This window comes from Dermacentor variabilis, chromosome 8 (genome assembly GCF_050947875.1).
Source record: "Dermacentor variabilis isolate Ectoservices chromosome 8, ASM5094787v1, whole genome shotgun sequence".
Classification (NCBI taxonomy): domain Eukaryota; kingdom Metazoa; phylum Arthropoda; class Arachnida; order Ixodida; family Ixodidae; genus Dermacentor; species Dermacentor variabilis.
In genome coordinates, this window is record NC_134575.1 from 19,822,759 (window position 1) to 19,838,759 (window position 16,001).

Consider the following 16,001-nt stretch of genomic DNA (forward strand, 5'->3'; position numbering starts at 1 on the left):
AACAAGAACAAGACCCTCCCGTTCCTCGATGGAGTAGTTCAGCTCGGCTGGGGAAAGCAGATGGCTCGCACAGGCAATATCACGGGTATGCCCATTAAGATGCTGGGCGAAAACAGCGTCGATCCCGGGGCTGGCGTCGGTGCGCACTGCTGTTGGAGCGGAGACATCTAAATGAACAAAGACAGATGTAGCGGGCGACGTTATGATGGCAGAGAACGTGGCTGGCTGGGCAGCACCCTACAAAAATGAGACGCCTTTCTTAAGTAGGTTTGCGAAAGGGCATGTGATCTACGCGAAATTGTTGTCAAAACGGCAGTAGGAGCACAGTCCCAGAAAGCTACGAACTTTATTGTGCAAATCAGAACGAGGATCTTTGTCACACAAACAGCTGAGTGCAATAGAGACCCAGGAAGACACTACGGATAATACAAATTCCTACTAAGGCAAACATTCGTAAGAAGCAATAGTCATGATAACTCACAGAATTCACGCCTAGCTCACGACACCAAAAAAGAAAACTATCAAGGTTGTTAGTATGAAACCTGCTAAGTAGCAAGGGCAAAGTAAAACACTAGCACTGTTTACTTAAGTGCCGGTACGTACAATCCAAGGTTCCACATATCTTCTTGGGCAATGCAATGCGTTTTTGATGCAAATGTGCAAGATGTTTTCAATTCTATACATTTCCTTGCGTCTCTTGTTTAAGTTTTATTTTAAGCAGTATCTATATACCTTATGCATGCTGATCATTTGGAGCTTCTGAAGAAGAGCGGCGCTTGGTGTCCGATATTCTGCACATAAACTACATGAACTAACCTTCTATTTGGTCAAATGAATTTACTGCTGATCAGAAAATGTTGCTGTTTACGATAAAGGTTGACAATATCTGAGATAAGTATTAAACACAGAGTTATACACAGCATATTTCATTGTTGAAGTTAGCGTATATCTGAATCGACCTACTGCGCGCCTTTGATTGCAGCTAGTTTTGATACTGAGTGGTTTATATGGTTTTCAGAAAACATGTTTGACGGAAATATAACGGAAAGGCGAATAACAGGTCAACAATTCCCTTTATTTTGAGAGTCAATAATGATTGATCGGTGCGGAAGAACAAGTTTGCGTCTTGGCCAGAATTTATTAAACTGCATTTTCTTTCGTTTCTCGGCACGCATTTCTAGTTTGACAAATGCTTTAGTGATTACATTGTTTCATTAAACAGTAAAACTAGATCTTCTACATTTGTTCGAGTAAAAAACATGCTGGTGTAATTCGCATAGATGATAAATATTGCTCTGGAATTGGTATAAATGATATCGTTAGGATACGACCTAAATAATAACTCATCTAAAGGCTGCCTTTTTTCTGTTACCTATCGCGTAACATGCTTTGTAACAAAACTAATAGCTTTGAAGTCAAAACATGATGGTTTATTTTCATTCAAACGAAAGTAAAATATGTCAGAATGCAGTAAAGCAAGCTCAGTGGCTATGGCATTTTACTGCCAAGCACAAGGTTGCGGCTCTGAGTCACGACCCGGTGGCTGCATTTCAACGAGGGTGAAGCGAAAAAACGCTCCTGAACCTTAAACGTCACGTGGTAAAAATTAACCTGAAGCCTTCCACTATGGCATCTCTATTGTCCCGGAGTTGCTTTGGGACGGTAGAACCCATGACTCAATCAAGCAGGTAATATTGAACGTCGACTTAGGCTTTACGCAGGTAATGTGTTAGGGCACTTCAGGCTGGAATCTAATTTGATGGCAAGAAATCATGCCTGTACAATTACGGTTTCGGGTGGCCTGCCATGCTCGTGCTAATCTTGGCCTTGGCGGCAGGGCAGCGCCATCTTGCCAGTCTTTATTTATCTGTGCTAATACCTATAAAAAATTATGAGTTTTACGTGCCAAAACCACTTTCTGATTATGAGGCACGCCGTAGTGGAGGACTCCGGAAATTTCGACCACCTGGGGTTCTTTAACGTGCACCTAAATCTAAGTACACGGGTGTTTTCGCATTTCGCCCCCATCCAAATGCGGCCGCCGTGGCCGGGATTCGATCCCGCGACCTCGTACTCAGCAGCCCAACACCATAGCCACTGAGCAACCACGGCGGCTGTGCTAATAACTATCATCTCCCCGTAGCAGCATAGTCGGATATGACAATGTGAGGACCACTTAATCTGCCTCAGTTTGCAGGCTGGTATCATTTAGTATGTCCGGATGATCACGAGTTGATGAAGCCATTGCAGGGAAAGTAAAACGCAAACTAAACACTGTAGAGGGCCCACAATGGGCGCTGCACTCAAACCCGACTTATTTGGTTCCCTAAAAGATCAGAAGAGAAAGTATCGAATAATCCGCACCCGTAAAGTTGTATTAAGGCTCAAAGAAAAAAGAATAACAAGACAGAATATTTCCACAATTCCTGTGGCTATTAACTCATTTAGTGCGACAGCAGCAAGCAGCATTATCCCAAGAGAACGGCGACAGCTTGTTCTCGCCAAGCTTGATTTTCTCAAACAACTTTTCTCCCTTACTACAGGGGAACGAGCAAGAAGCGAGAGGTTTTAATGTTATTCGTTGGGTAACTAAAATGAATGACTCGTGACCATATCTCATTTGTGATGCACGCAACTCCCTTTCTTTATCAAAAGCCATGGCTGCAGCCTCTTTTAGATACATTTTGGCAAGAGCAACGTACAGCATACACAAGTATCACAATATCAACACGCAAATAGTACACAAGCAACTGAATACAACAGCCACAAATGGATTCTACGAGGAATGGACACTGAGATGGAATCTGAAATAAATATAGGTATAGTATCAGCCCTCTTAGACTCCCCGTGTCTATGTAGAGAAAAATTATTTAGGTAATATGCATAACTTTAGGGAACGTGGTGTTCGTAGTTGCTGGCTGCGAACATTAGGCCACTGCTTTCATCTTTAAGGCTTCTTTAATTTTAGGCTCAATGTGCCACTTTTAATTGTCCCTGTAGTGTATTATCAAACTCTGAGGTCAAACCTTCTACAAGTGGTGCCATCAGCGAAGTAACGCAATGCCAGCTGCGATATGTGAGTGCAAGTTTTCTGTACATAGGAATGCTGCAATATGGAAACTTGCGAGCTGTGAATCCTGCAAGCTACCGTGTAAAAAGTTATGTATCATTGTCGTTGCGATGTCTTCGTTGACATTGACGCCCTCAATGTTTCAAACGGTTACACCAACCATCTCATTCTACGTGCAATCCCTAGTGTGGGCATGCGCCATTTTCGAGGCTGATTACCATCACTATAATGTGCGCCTTCTTTGTTCCACTGACGCTGTTTTTAAGAATGAATACTAAGAACTTCCTGCCAAGGGACCACTATTTTCTAAGAGCAATGTCGCAATGTCTATGTGTTGCACAAAATGTCATCGTTGTCTGCTGCGGAATTGTTCGCTGTAACCTCCAAAATGCACGCACAGCTAGATGTAGCGTTGTAGAGTCTCCGCGGAACGGAACACCTGGGACTTAATACAAGGCGCCGTGGTTCGTCCTTCGTGGTTAGCCCGCATCGGTCAAAGAGTGCAGTGGTTAGACCACTTGAATCCGAAATGTAGATGGCCTCAGTAACATGGGTTTGAATCACAGCGGCGGTGGTTCTACACAGTGTTTTCTTTCGCTTCGTCCTATAGCCAACGTGACACTGGGGATGACGAGGCAGCCTGACGATGACAAAGAAAATGCAGATGACGAGAGTGGTCATCGTGAGCGAGACGGAATGGATGGATGGGTGGGAAAAAGGACCAATTCAAACCCACTTTCCAGCACTTACCTCATGTCGCAGTGAAGAAAATGCATATTTCTTTCAAATACACAAACAAACGGGTCGCTGATTCGATTCGTGCCTCTTTTGCTACTATGAAAGTCCTTTAAAAGTTTACTTGCAATATTTATTTTCTTCTGCTTCCGCTGAAGATGCTGATCTCGTGTCACTCTGTTTCACATTTGAAAGCTATGCAATGTTCACCCACCGCGGTGTTTTAGTACCTAAGTCTTAGTGACTAAGGCACCACTGCTAAGCATAAAGGAGCAGGTTTGGTCAGGTTAGGTGCACGTTAAAAAGAGGTGGTCAAAATCTTTCCTGAATCTTTCACTAAGGCGTGCCTCATATGAACATCATCGTTTGGCACGGTAAAGCACCAACATTTATTTTCATGCAATGTCCAGGCAGTTTCCCATCACATGTATGGCAAACAGAGGCACAGTATGCATCTGTGTCACGTCTGCCTGTCTGTCTGAAATTGAGACATGTTTTGTAAAAGTTCATTTTTGCAGTGTAAGCTGTTATGCACGCATTTCAACAGTCGTTTCGGTTGGCGATGTCCGCCGCCGCCGCCATCGTGTCTGCCACAGCTATCGCCAAGAATGAGAAAAAAAATACCCTGTTACCACTGGCATGGAACACGGTCCCTCTACATGGGAGTTGGTTACTCTACTACTAGAGTGATGCCACTTTTTATTTTATTTCGTGATATTTATTACAGTAGCATGCAACCCGACACCAGTTATACATTGTCATAGAATGGCGACGCCACAATTTGCTAGCTTGCAGCGGAAAGGTACCCTATAAACGCGTCCTAGCGCGCGAGGAGGCACGAAATGCGACATGTGCGCTGCGTGGCGCCGAGGCGTACACACTTTGCATTGCAGTTGCTTTGCATTCCAACAGGTGTCCCAACATGTAACACTTGCATGTAGCCATTGCATGCTGCATGTAGCTTGACCTGGTTACTCAAGCAGGCTAGGCAACTATTTGTCACCGCCCCGTTTCATCATCATCATCACCACCACCACCACCACCCCCACCACCATCATCATCATCATCAACAACAACAACAGCGATGAAAACAACGACGTCATCGGATCGTGGCACGGGTCAAGGCATGTGACATGCGCGCTGTGTTCTCGTCGTTTAGTTTGAGTTGAAGGGAGTTGAAGTACGAAGACCAACTCATTCGTTTTTGCTGCTGCTCTTCCTCACACAAATGTTTTGACAGCAAGTGTCGGCCGTCGCCGAGCCAGAGCTGTCGATGTTTGTGCGCTCGGGGCACCATGCTTGTTAATTTAGTTAGTATGCGAGTGTTTAATAGTTTACATCGTCGATAGAAGTACTGCCATTACTTTGTATAGCTGTCCAATAATTTTCTACCCTAATCGATGCTTCGCCTTTCGGCCGGAACTGCGGCATTTTTTCGGTAGAAAAGAAAAGGTCATAGACAAGGAAACCCTAAAAAAGCTACTGGCAAGCCTAATAGAATCCTAAATAGTTTGGGACTGCGGTGCAAGTCACCTGATCTGCTTAGATGCGCCACCGCGTCGACGAAACTCTTCAGACTGCGTGACCGTCTACTCTGGCGCGAGGGAACAAAGCATGCTTGAGGGAATCTAACTGCTCTGCACCCAGAGCGGGTCACGTGAAAGCTGATTAGCGCGCGGACTGCGCCTGCGCCATTGCACCACCAACAGCATGGCGTCTGCAGCGGCGGGGTGCGACTACAGCGTACGTATTATTGCTGTCGCAATAAATCAGCAGGCCATTTTCCGTCACTTCGGACGTGTAGGCATTTCTCCAATGTTGCGCTGGCCCCGTCTATCACATCTTCCTTTCCCAAAAATAAAAACAATATGAGTGAATACTGTCACGTGATTGACAAGCATGGTAGTTGGCCGAAGGACCATAATTGGAGGTACATTTGAAGCTTGTAGAATGGGCCTAACATAACGCTGTAAGGGCTCAAAAGTGACCGCTGTAGGAGGGTAGCGCGGATCGAAGTGCCGACGTAGTCTTTTAATTGCCACTAAGAAGCCGTCCAGGTAAATTGAATGAATGTGTGTGGTTTAGTGGCGCAAGGGCCAGATATGGCCAAAGAGCGCCAAAACAGAGTTAGTGATTTCGCGGTGATGATAATGAGTCGAGGTAAATTGTTCATGAATGCAGTTAACATTTAAGGAAAACACTTTAAATCCAACCAATAAAATTATGATATTAAACCTAACACCTACATTAAATATGTGGCCCTTTGTTTAAGTTACACATCTTTATTTGCTTCATCGAGGTAGAAAGCTGCCTACTTTACGAAGCCTCATGCGGCTCTCCTGGATGTCGTAAAATGTCACTTCTGCTCCACACAAAATGTTCCGTATACAAGAAAAAAAAACCTAATAACCAGTTGCTTTTTATATAGGCAATGCAGCTGGTAAGCTGACGCTAGAAATGCACACAAAATTAGCAGTTCATGATGCATTTTTGTGTTAATGCTACGCTGTCATGCCGATATTGACTCTTTCCGTCAGAATAAATTAGAAGGATGCACCTAGCTTCTTGCAAGATGGAGACACAGGAAGCGCCTATGCCATTGAAGAATTTGGTTGCTCTACCTGCGAGAGTTCAGTTAAACGCAACCCCATTTGATCATAGCACAGACTGCATAGATAGATATCTGAGACTTTCACAATAAACAAATTATAGTATGAAAGCAAATTGACAACGGTGTTGCCACAAATGCAAGGTGCTTTGTAACGTCACTGTGAAGCGCATCCAATACTTCTTGCTGCTTTTATATATAATCGCGCGAACAATCTTATGCGCTGCATGCTGAGCAGAGACATGTGCAGAAAAACATGAAACCTATTGGCTGATAGCAGATAGCAGGACTTTCAAATAACTTACTTGTGCGAAGAATCGAGTGATTTGTTTCCGGAGGAACATTGCCGCAGCTGTTACAAAACTTCCAGGCAGAATTGAAAAAAAAAGAAGAAAGGTACTGGCAAGGAGGCGTGGCCATGAACATATTCCTAGGAAGGCAGAAACAAGAAACCGGTAAGGCTCACGACACAAATAATGAATAGAAAAAAATATTCTGAGGGGAAAAAGAACAGCTCGTGGGAGGGCAGCTTGGTTTTACTTATTGTGTTAGCTCCGTACGTATGATATATACAACCGCGTGAGGCAAACGTACACAGTCGAGGCCAGCCTCTTGCGCGAACCAGCGAGAAATGGCAAGCTTGATACTTCTGCTGGTCCCAGTCATCTGTGAACTCCTACTGCCCGTAATTGGCCAAGAGGCTCCACCAGAGGCGCTGGCATCAACTGATCCCGAACGACGGTTTTTTATTGGACCCGCCCTGCAAAAAAGGTGTACGTAAAGGCAATGCAATTTGGATACCTCCTCATTAAACTACTGCCTGTTAGACATTCATTGTACGGGTGACCGGCCGGATAGCGTAAGCGTGAAAAGAAGAGCGCTGTAAAGTATAGGATTCGCGATAGTTTCGCCATTGTGTTCTAAAATTATTGCACACAAATTGTCTAATCGTTGGTGTTTGCGAGAGGCGGCGATGCGAAAGTGGCTCATCGTATATGTTTTTATGTTTTTTTTTGTATAAGGCTACCATTCGTTTACCGGGGTTTTAGGAAGGAAATAGAACAAAATGCACTTTTGCAAATGATGGGGGAGCCTGCCACACCGAGGCACAATTGTTGCCGCTGGATAGTGGATTAAAATACCAGTAATTGGTTGGAGTTAAAATTATTATTAAAGAAAGTTAAAGACACATTGACGTTGTCATGGCGGGACATTACATAAAACTTTCTTTACACAAGATGAGGTGATACGGCACGAGTTAATGCACAGATAGCATATCTTTTTTTATGGCGTTCCTATTGGTATTGCCAGCACTGATATTAATGCAATATAGTCTATGTTTGTTCTAGCTGAAACGTAAAAAAGAAAGCTGTATAAGCAACGCACTCAATAATAATAATAATAATAATAATAATAATAATAATAATAATAATAATAATAATAATAATAATAATAATAATAATAATAATAATAATAATAATAATAATAATAATAATAATATAACCAAACGATTTGAGCAATCTCCTGTTGGACCCTTGAATGCTGTACTGAAGCGCAATTTCTCGGCCATTAAGACCACATAGAGACACATTTTCTGAGCTACTCGAGGTACAGATGCCGAAAACTCCGGTTGATGTTCGGGTAGTGTAAAAAGTAAATATTTATTTAGAAACAGTTACTTACACTGGACTTTTCCAACGCACAATGAACTTGGATGATGTAGGGATCCTGTTTCAATGCTATTCATTTTCGAGCCTTGTGAGTGGCCCCAGCTGATCTCTGCTCACGTTATGCTGAGATCAGGCAGCCATGAAACGTACATAGTAAGAGAGGATTAGAATCGATCGAAAGAAATCACCGCATTGTGCCTGCGCAGATCTACTCTATATCTGCCATCTCTTGCCCAAAGGAAATCGCGTAAGCAAACAGTTTAGAACTATGTTTGAAGACCACAACTGAAACCGGGACACACTGAAAAATACCGCAGAAAAGGCGCTGACTACCGACTGACTTTTTATTGCCAGAGCTCCAGCCTTTATATATACGCCGCACAATTAGCATGCGTACTCATATACACATACATGACGCAATCAGGCATAGCCTATAGGACAAAAAGTGCGATTTATTTTTCTGCTAACGGCATAGAGAGCCCGCTTACACAGCTATCTCCAAGGTTTCTAACGTATATTGCTTCCGTGGGTTCTCACTGCTTCCTAGTATTTCCTTTCTCTGGAAACTTCGTCATATCCAACATGGCAAGGCGTGCATGCGCACTTATTAAGCGTCTCCCGTTGCCTCATCAGAAAAAGAATTAGCCCTTGTCGTAGAAGTGTAAATCCCGAATCCCAGACATGCAGCGGCGTAGGCAATGAACAGAAAACAACTCTATGACAGGGGACAGGTGCAGGCGCATATAGGAATGCCTATAAATTACAAAGCCAAATGACTTTGGTATCACATTCACCAACAAAAGCGATTATGTTAACCTCAGCATAACCCTAAAGGGACCCGTTATCCTAAGCGTTTTGTGAGGCACACGGCGTCCGGACGCAATGCGCAAACCTTGCGAAGTCGTTGACCATTCACTCATGCCCTCGCGAAGAGCACAGGTATTTGACTTGATTTGCAGCATGTTGATTTTGTATTCTAAGACATGCAAGTACGCACGTTGTAGGTGCTTGCGACGGGAACCGCTCGCAGGGTGCTTACAGAAGTGGGGGACCATTGCGCCGTCCACACGGTCCTGGTGACGCCCACACATCACGACTGGTCAGCACAAGGGGTTCGAAGGCCTTAGCACTAACACCACTGCCTATTCTTCCCTACAGCTCTTTGGTATGCTTCAACGGCGAAAGCAAAACTGAATCATGAGACACATCATAGACTATGGTTGTGTCATGTATATGCGTTCGCGTGCCAATTCTGGGCTGGATATATAAAGGCTGGTGTTGTTCTAACCAAAATTCAGTTGGCAGTCAGCGCTTGTTGTACGATATGTGTTTCTCTGTGCGTCCTTGTTTCCGTCATGCTGGGAATGTGACCATATCCTTCATTTGAACTTGACATATCAAGAACAATTTATACTTCCAAAATGAATCCCAGCCAAGCTAGTGGTCGTAACAGACACGCCCAAGCGTCCTGTCGCACTACCAGCTGAATTATTATACAGAACACTACCAGTTGTGTCACCATCGCTCAACCTCGTGACGATAAGAACAGAATGTCCTAGGCAATACAAATGGAAGAAAAGCGTTCCAAACAGATTCCTGCCGTAATTTGACGGTGGCAAAGTAAATATGCGATTTAGATTTCACAAATTTATTGCATATTCGTATTCTGATATGTTGCTACATCATGCCTTCCTGGCGCTGCGTTGAAATCTCCAGGAATAATTGGAATAGTAAATGATAGGAGCTAAATATTCGCTCGATAATATTGCATCTTACCAGAGCAACCGCATTTTTATGTCTAGTCAGTGCCAAGGCACTCTAAATTACTTGAAAATTGTGCAGTGATCACGCAAAGCTTCTTTTCGCGGTATCGGATAGCACTGTATGCATTGTAATTGCACCACAACTTCATAAATTCCCGCAGCTAAATAGAAAAGGTAAATAATTTAGAAGGTTGGACAATGGCTACTGCGTCCATAACAATCAGAATCTTGGTGGACAGGCCGTTTTGTAATAGGTTTCAGGTGACCGTAGTTCATTAAGTTTGTTTCGAGCTCCATAAACAATTAGGTTGACAACTTATTGAATAGAACAATATCTCATGTGCACATTTAAAAGTTTGATTAACAAACAGTGTGGCACGCAGCAAGTAGGTACGTGTAAAGGTCATGAATTAAGTGTGGCATGTTCGCATCTGCCGGGCCTGAATATAAAAGCTTATGGCCCAGGAACTTGATGGCTGAGTCGGAATTTAAAGGCAACTAGCACCTACGCAGTGGCCAGCTTTCTAGTTTTTCACTATAGTGCATTTCTTCTTTGCAGTTTGCAAGTGGAATGAAAGGTGGAAGTGGTGTCAGAGTCCCAATTGCGGCGAGGCGAGATGCGAGTACCTGTTTACGCGGTGGCCTGCACAGTGCCAACTTGGGTGCAAGAGCGCATGCTTTTGCCGCCGTGGTTTCTTCAGGGACGCCAAAGGTGTCTGCGTTGGTGCACTTCGATGTCTGTTCAACCGTAAACTCTACGTTACAGGCACTACAAGCCGTGGAGAGTAAGGGTAATATTGTTTTACGAACACCCGAGGTGCGAAGAGTGTGTCTTAAGATACGGGAATAATAAAAATTGTGACAAGGGTGTCACAGGATGCAGCGTGAGAGAGACAGAACCGGTGAGTCACTTCCTCCCGAATGAAGTGCTGCCTCTGCGGCATTGCGGTTGAATTGTCCCTGCTAACGCTGCTGCGTTCAGAAGCTGTGAAGTTTGGAACCTGCTACGACGCCGCACAATTGTTGTCTCTGAAGCTCATCGTAATTTCGACTCGAGTTGCATCAACTGGATATACGTCACGTAGTTATAGGCGTCGAACGTTGTATTCCATGAATTTCATGATATGTTTGATTTTCTCAGCTTTCTTCACAGAGGTGTTCGGCCACTTACAATCGTCGACGACATCTTCGATGTAGCTGGTGATGGTCTCGGCCGTTTCTTTTTGAACTCGGCCATGCAGACAATGTTCTGCATGAAGCCTGCGCAAGGCCAGATGACCGAAGAGTACCATAAGGGTCTTGGTGAAGGCCGATGAGATACTAAAGAAGGCTTCATGGTTTTAGAGCTACAGATGGGCTACATCTGTCTGATGAAAATTACATTCACAACCTTCACGCAGTATACCTGTTTGTTCTACCCGCTGACGCGGTCACACGCTGTGAGCCTGTCCTCCACAACGCGATCCACACCATTCCACTGCATGGAGCAGAGTCACGCTGACACAGCACACTGGAGCAAACGAGAGACCTGGGAACAGGAGCGGCTTGCGAATCCTCAGCGCCGTCGGTGACCGTGGAGGCATGTGGCGGTGTATGGCTTCGAAGCAGCACGATACTAAAGTGAAACCCACAGCTTCTCTATCAAAGTGTTCGTTCAAGAAGCGGCTACACGGTGTCCTAAGAAGACTAATAGGCAAACCACTCTTAGCTGAAAACTAAGCGCGCCCAATGCGTGATCATCAATGTGTTTTTGTTGTGCTGTGAGTGTGTGGGCTGTCCCTAATGTTTTTTACTAGAAACTTTCTAGAATTAGAATTATGCACTACCAAAACAAGACAACACTTCAGTGCTGAAATGCAATGGAAGCATATTTGTTTCTTGCGTGTTTCCTGTTTGGTAATGTTGGCGCGATATGAGAGACTAACGACTAATGAAATCATATCGTTTTATTATGGTCCAGGTGATGAGCTCACATTTCAATCTAATTGGCGAAATAAGCATTGCTATTTATAAACTACAAATCTGATTTAAACGTTGGTCATGAAGTTGTCCAAAGCCACAAGCTGGACATCACTTTGTGATGAACGATCCCTAAGTAAACAGTGTACCTGCGAGCTCACCTGATATTGAAAAAAATATGTGCATTAGTAGCTTACATGCACACTGTGTTTCTTTCGTTTCGCCACAAGACGCTTATTCGCCAATCTTCAAGAATGTCACATTGCATATACGTTTTTCCTGCGAAGTGTGACCATATGGGCTAGTTTATGTCTTAATCAGCGAGAGCTATAGCGCTGAGCACAGGACCAGTACCCAACGTGACAGACGCCAACAAGGACTGACTTCCAACTGAGCTATAGTGTATTAAAACACGCAAATAAATATGCGAACGACAAATAAATGGTTCACAAGAGGTGAAGCTAGAAAAAGCAAGCTAAAGCGGTGCTATCGCTATACTCCGTTTCAGACATCAGGTGCAACGCTGTGAATGCTACCCAAGAACTTCGGTGATGAAAACATACCACAACACGCGTGCCATCCATGCTTCGCTGCGCGCCAACGCGACGCTCGCTCGCGCGAGCGTGCGCGTGCGGCTGGTGTGACTGGCTGCCAATAAACAACCCGAAAAGAAACGAAATAAAAAACAAATTGATCTAAAGCAACGCATTAGATAGCCGCATAGAACAGCTCTTTTTGCTAAGGTTTAACACTTTCTTCATTCAATACTGAGCCTGTATGAAGAGCAGTTTCGCACAACTGCGTTCAAGAACATCGAACTATTTCAAAGGGTGGCCGAAGCCTAATCACACGGTGTGTGATTCGGCTCGAAGTGCCGGCGCGCTCTCTCGCTATTGAGGCACGTGTGATGGATTCGGTGCCGTCTACCAGTGCCGGGCTCACTACAGAGCGTTCTCATCGGCAGGTACTGATCGGCAATCTACGTCAACTGGTGCCCGACCACGAGGGACGCGACGCAAGACGGAGGCAGAGAAGGCGGAGACCAAAAACTCGGTACGCTGAGGTAATGCGACCAAAGTGCCGCGAGAACGCTTAACTGCCGGGACAACAAACTGAGTTTAAACGAAAACGGGGCATTGTGGACCCGAAATTCAAGGTGGAACAATAGCACCAAGAAGATCCTGATTTTAGGGCGCGTGAAGCCGAGGTCAAGTGTCAGCATCGGCTGCAAGATCCCGAGCTCAGAGCGCGGGAAGCCGAGGCCAAGTGACAACAGTGCCAAAAAGATTCTGATTTGAGGGCGCGTGAAGCCGAGGTCAAGCGTCAGCAACGGCCAGAAGGCCCCCAGCACAGAGAACGTGAAGCCGAGGCCAAGCGAAAACAGTGTCAAGAACATCCTTATTTCGGAACACGTGAAGCTGAGGTCAAGCGCCTGCATCGCCAAGAGGACCCTCAGCCCAGAGTGCATGAAGCCGAGGCCAAGCGAGAACAGTGGCAAGACGGTCCAAAAAATTCGAGCCAGGGAAGCCGAAACTAAGCGACTGAGGCAACGAGTTGAGGCAGAACGACGAGCGCGGGAGAGGTTGAGTCACCATATGAGTGCGAAAAATATGTTTAACAAACGCTTCACGCACAACGCATTTGGATACTATTGTTCTTTATGCGATCAGCTTGAAGCCTCTTCCAGAGGCGCATGCCCAAGTGGTTTCCGAAGGATTTCAGACCGATGTTTTTGGGTTCAAGGTGTGTCGCACTTGCATGCAGACCATACGGCGAGAGTGCATCCCTAACTTCTCCACCACGAATGGGCATGTGCACCCACCAGAACTGGCACATTTGCCGAACTTTGATCTCGTGAGCGAGCGGCTTGTGTCACCGTGGATCCTATTTATGCAGATTCGGAGGCTGCTGTACAGTGACAGCCGCCAGTTCGCCATCAGAGGACCGATTGTGAACGTGCCCATCAACGTCGACACAAGCGCCCAAACGCTCCCTCGATTTGTCGAAGTTCGAGCTTTGTGTGTTAACATCAAGATCAGGTTGGTATAGAAAAGTGTACATTCGTGGTATGGTCAAGAAGACGGAGTTACTACCCTGGCTTACCTTTCTGGAAAATCCTACGTTGTATTGTTACCACGGCATCCGAATCAGTCGAGGGAAGGCGGACAAAGTTTGCTACAACTTGCCAGAGCCGAGCGACTATAATGACGAACGTGTACACTATCCTGAAGACAAGCACAATCGAATGGAGGCCGTGTTCGCTATTTCACTCGGTTAACAGACACTCGTAATAGGCGACAGCACGTTTTTGTTACCACGCCAGGTGAAGGAATCACACCCGTGAGCACTGTGTTCGATGAACAAGCGAAGGAGCTGTCGTTCAACCGAATCTACCTTGGTGAGCCTCGAGACATCAACCCAGCCAGCAAACCAATTGTCTACACTATGGCTTAGAACGAATGTCGGAGAACTGAGAGAAGGCGTGCGGAAGCATACCACGTGCTGTATATGGCTGCCAAAGTGATGCGTACAAGAGTTGCGTTGTTGCGTTGTCGGTGAACGTCCTCTTCAGGAACACATCTCACATGGGCATTGTAACACAGCGTAGTTGGAGGACCAATAGTTTGTTGAGAACACGGTGGATCATGACATGGCGTTCATGAATGGCGTCCTAAACACAGTGGAGTACTGGCATCAACGCAATCAGGATGTGTTCGCCATGACCGGCCAGCTCCGTAAGCCAACTGCATTCCTCACTCTGTCTGCCTTTGAAATACACTAGGACGTATTGGTGAGGCTCTCGCAACGTGTCCACATAGATCTGAACCATCCGCAAGTGCCATTCGAACAGCTGCGCCTTTATGAGAAGTCGATGCTCGTCAGTTATGACCCGGTGGTGTGATCAGTGTACTTCGATCACAGAGTGAGGGTGATAATGCAGATTCTGGAACACAAGACCGTTTCCTTGTTCGCTCCCTATGTGGTCAAGGAGTAGCTCATCCTGATCTGCTGCTGTGGTTCGAGAATGCGCCCAATTAGGACATTGGTCCGGAAATGCCTGAAACAGTCCCCATGTGCGAACATTTGATCGCTTTGGAAGCCGAAAGCCTTCGAAAACCTCGCTGCCAGGCGCACACGCATACACAAACGTGCTATAAGAACGGCAGAAGTAAATGCCGATGGTCTATGGAAGCAACTTGGGTCATCATCCCACTCCCGCCTGCCCACACTGAAGAAGAAAAGAAGACTCAGAAGAAGTTAAAGGAGATGTATGAGAAGATTCACGACGCTCTTGAAACAACCCTGTACTATTCGATCAAGGATATGCGCCGCTACAACAACATCACGGATGCCTAAGAGTACAGTGAAGTCGCAAGTGCTGGCATTTCTCGCCCCACTGTGATATCTAAACGGAGTTGGGATCAGGCGAACTTCAAAAACTTCAACCCGTGGATAGCCTCGGTGCCCAACTTGAACTTGGACCTACAGATCGTCCTAGATGTGTTCGGGTGTGCGGCATACATATTCAAGTGTGTTAACAAAGAAAAGCGAGGCATGTCAAAGCTGCACAAAGACCTGTGAGTGGTCGTGGACAAATCCGCCGACTCTAGCATAACCTACACGCAAGCTCTCCGACAACTGAGCGTCAAGATGCTGAAAGCAGTCGAGATGTCGGCGCAGGAGGCGGCGCGGTATGTACTCCGCCTAGGCATGTCCCACACGAGTCGCGTTGTGGTCAGAGTCAACACCTCGTGGCCGGAGTAACGAGTTCGCATCCGAAAGGGTCGCAAGTTGGTGGATCATGACGTGTTGCAAGAGAGCAGCACGGTCGCGTGGTGCAAGACGATCATACAGAAGTATGAAGACCGTCCGAAAGATGAATCTGTGCTCACGTACGCCGAAAACTTGACGTCATTGAACGACAACGGCCGACCGAAGGCGCCGCCTGTAGTTCTTCGCTACCACGCCTATCCAGTGTCCGACGTGCTCAACGTTAAGCGCGAGCACGAGCTGCTCTTCCACCCGTTTAGGCGCGAGGTGGAAATCCTAGGCAAGAAGTTCGTCGAAATTTACGAAAACCGCGTGCGGGGGATTCTGGCTGTCAAAGCTCGCTTCAGCAGTCGACACGTTCATCTTGCAGAAATGGAGCAGCTGTGTAACAGCGTAAACGACGAAGAAGTTGCTCAGCGAAAGGC

The 16,001-nt window shown here is 45.8% G+C and overlaps 2 long non-coding RNA genes across 2 annotated transcripts; one reads left to right on the top strand and one right to left on the bottom strand.

Moving 5' to 3' along the window:
• On the bottom strand, positions 1-7,107 carry LOC142590927 (uncharacterized). Its single transcript, XR_012830264.1, has 3 exons — positions 7,008-7,107; positions 6,719-6,843; positions 1-167 (listed from the first exon to the last, which is right to left on the bottom strand). It is a non-coding gene; the product is annotated as an uncharacterized LOC142590927 (long non-coding RNA).
• LOC142590926 (uncharacterized) lies at positions 7,017-10,734 on the top strand. Its single transcript, XR_012830263.1, has 2 exons — positions 7,017-7,186; positions 10,406-10,734. It is a non-coding gene; the product is annotated as an uncharacterized LOC142590926 (long non-coding RNA).
• The last annotated feature ends 5,267 nt before the right edge of the window (positions 10,735-16,001 follow it).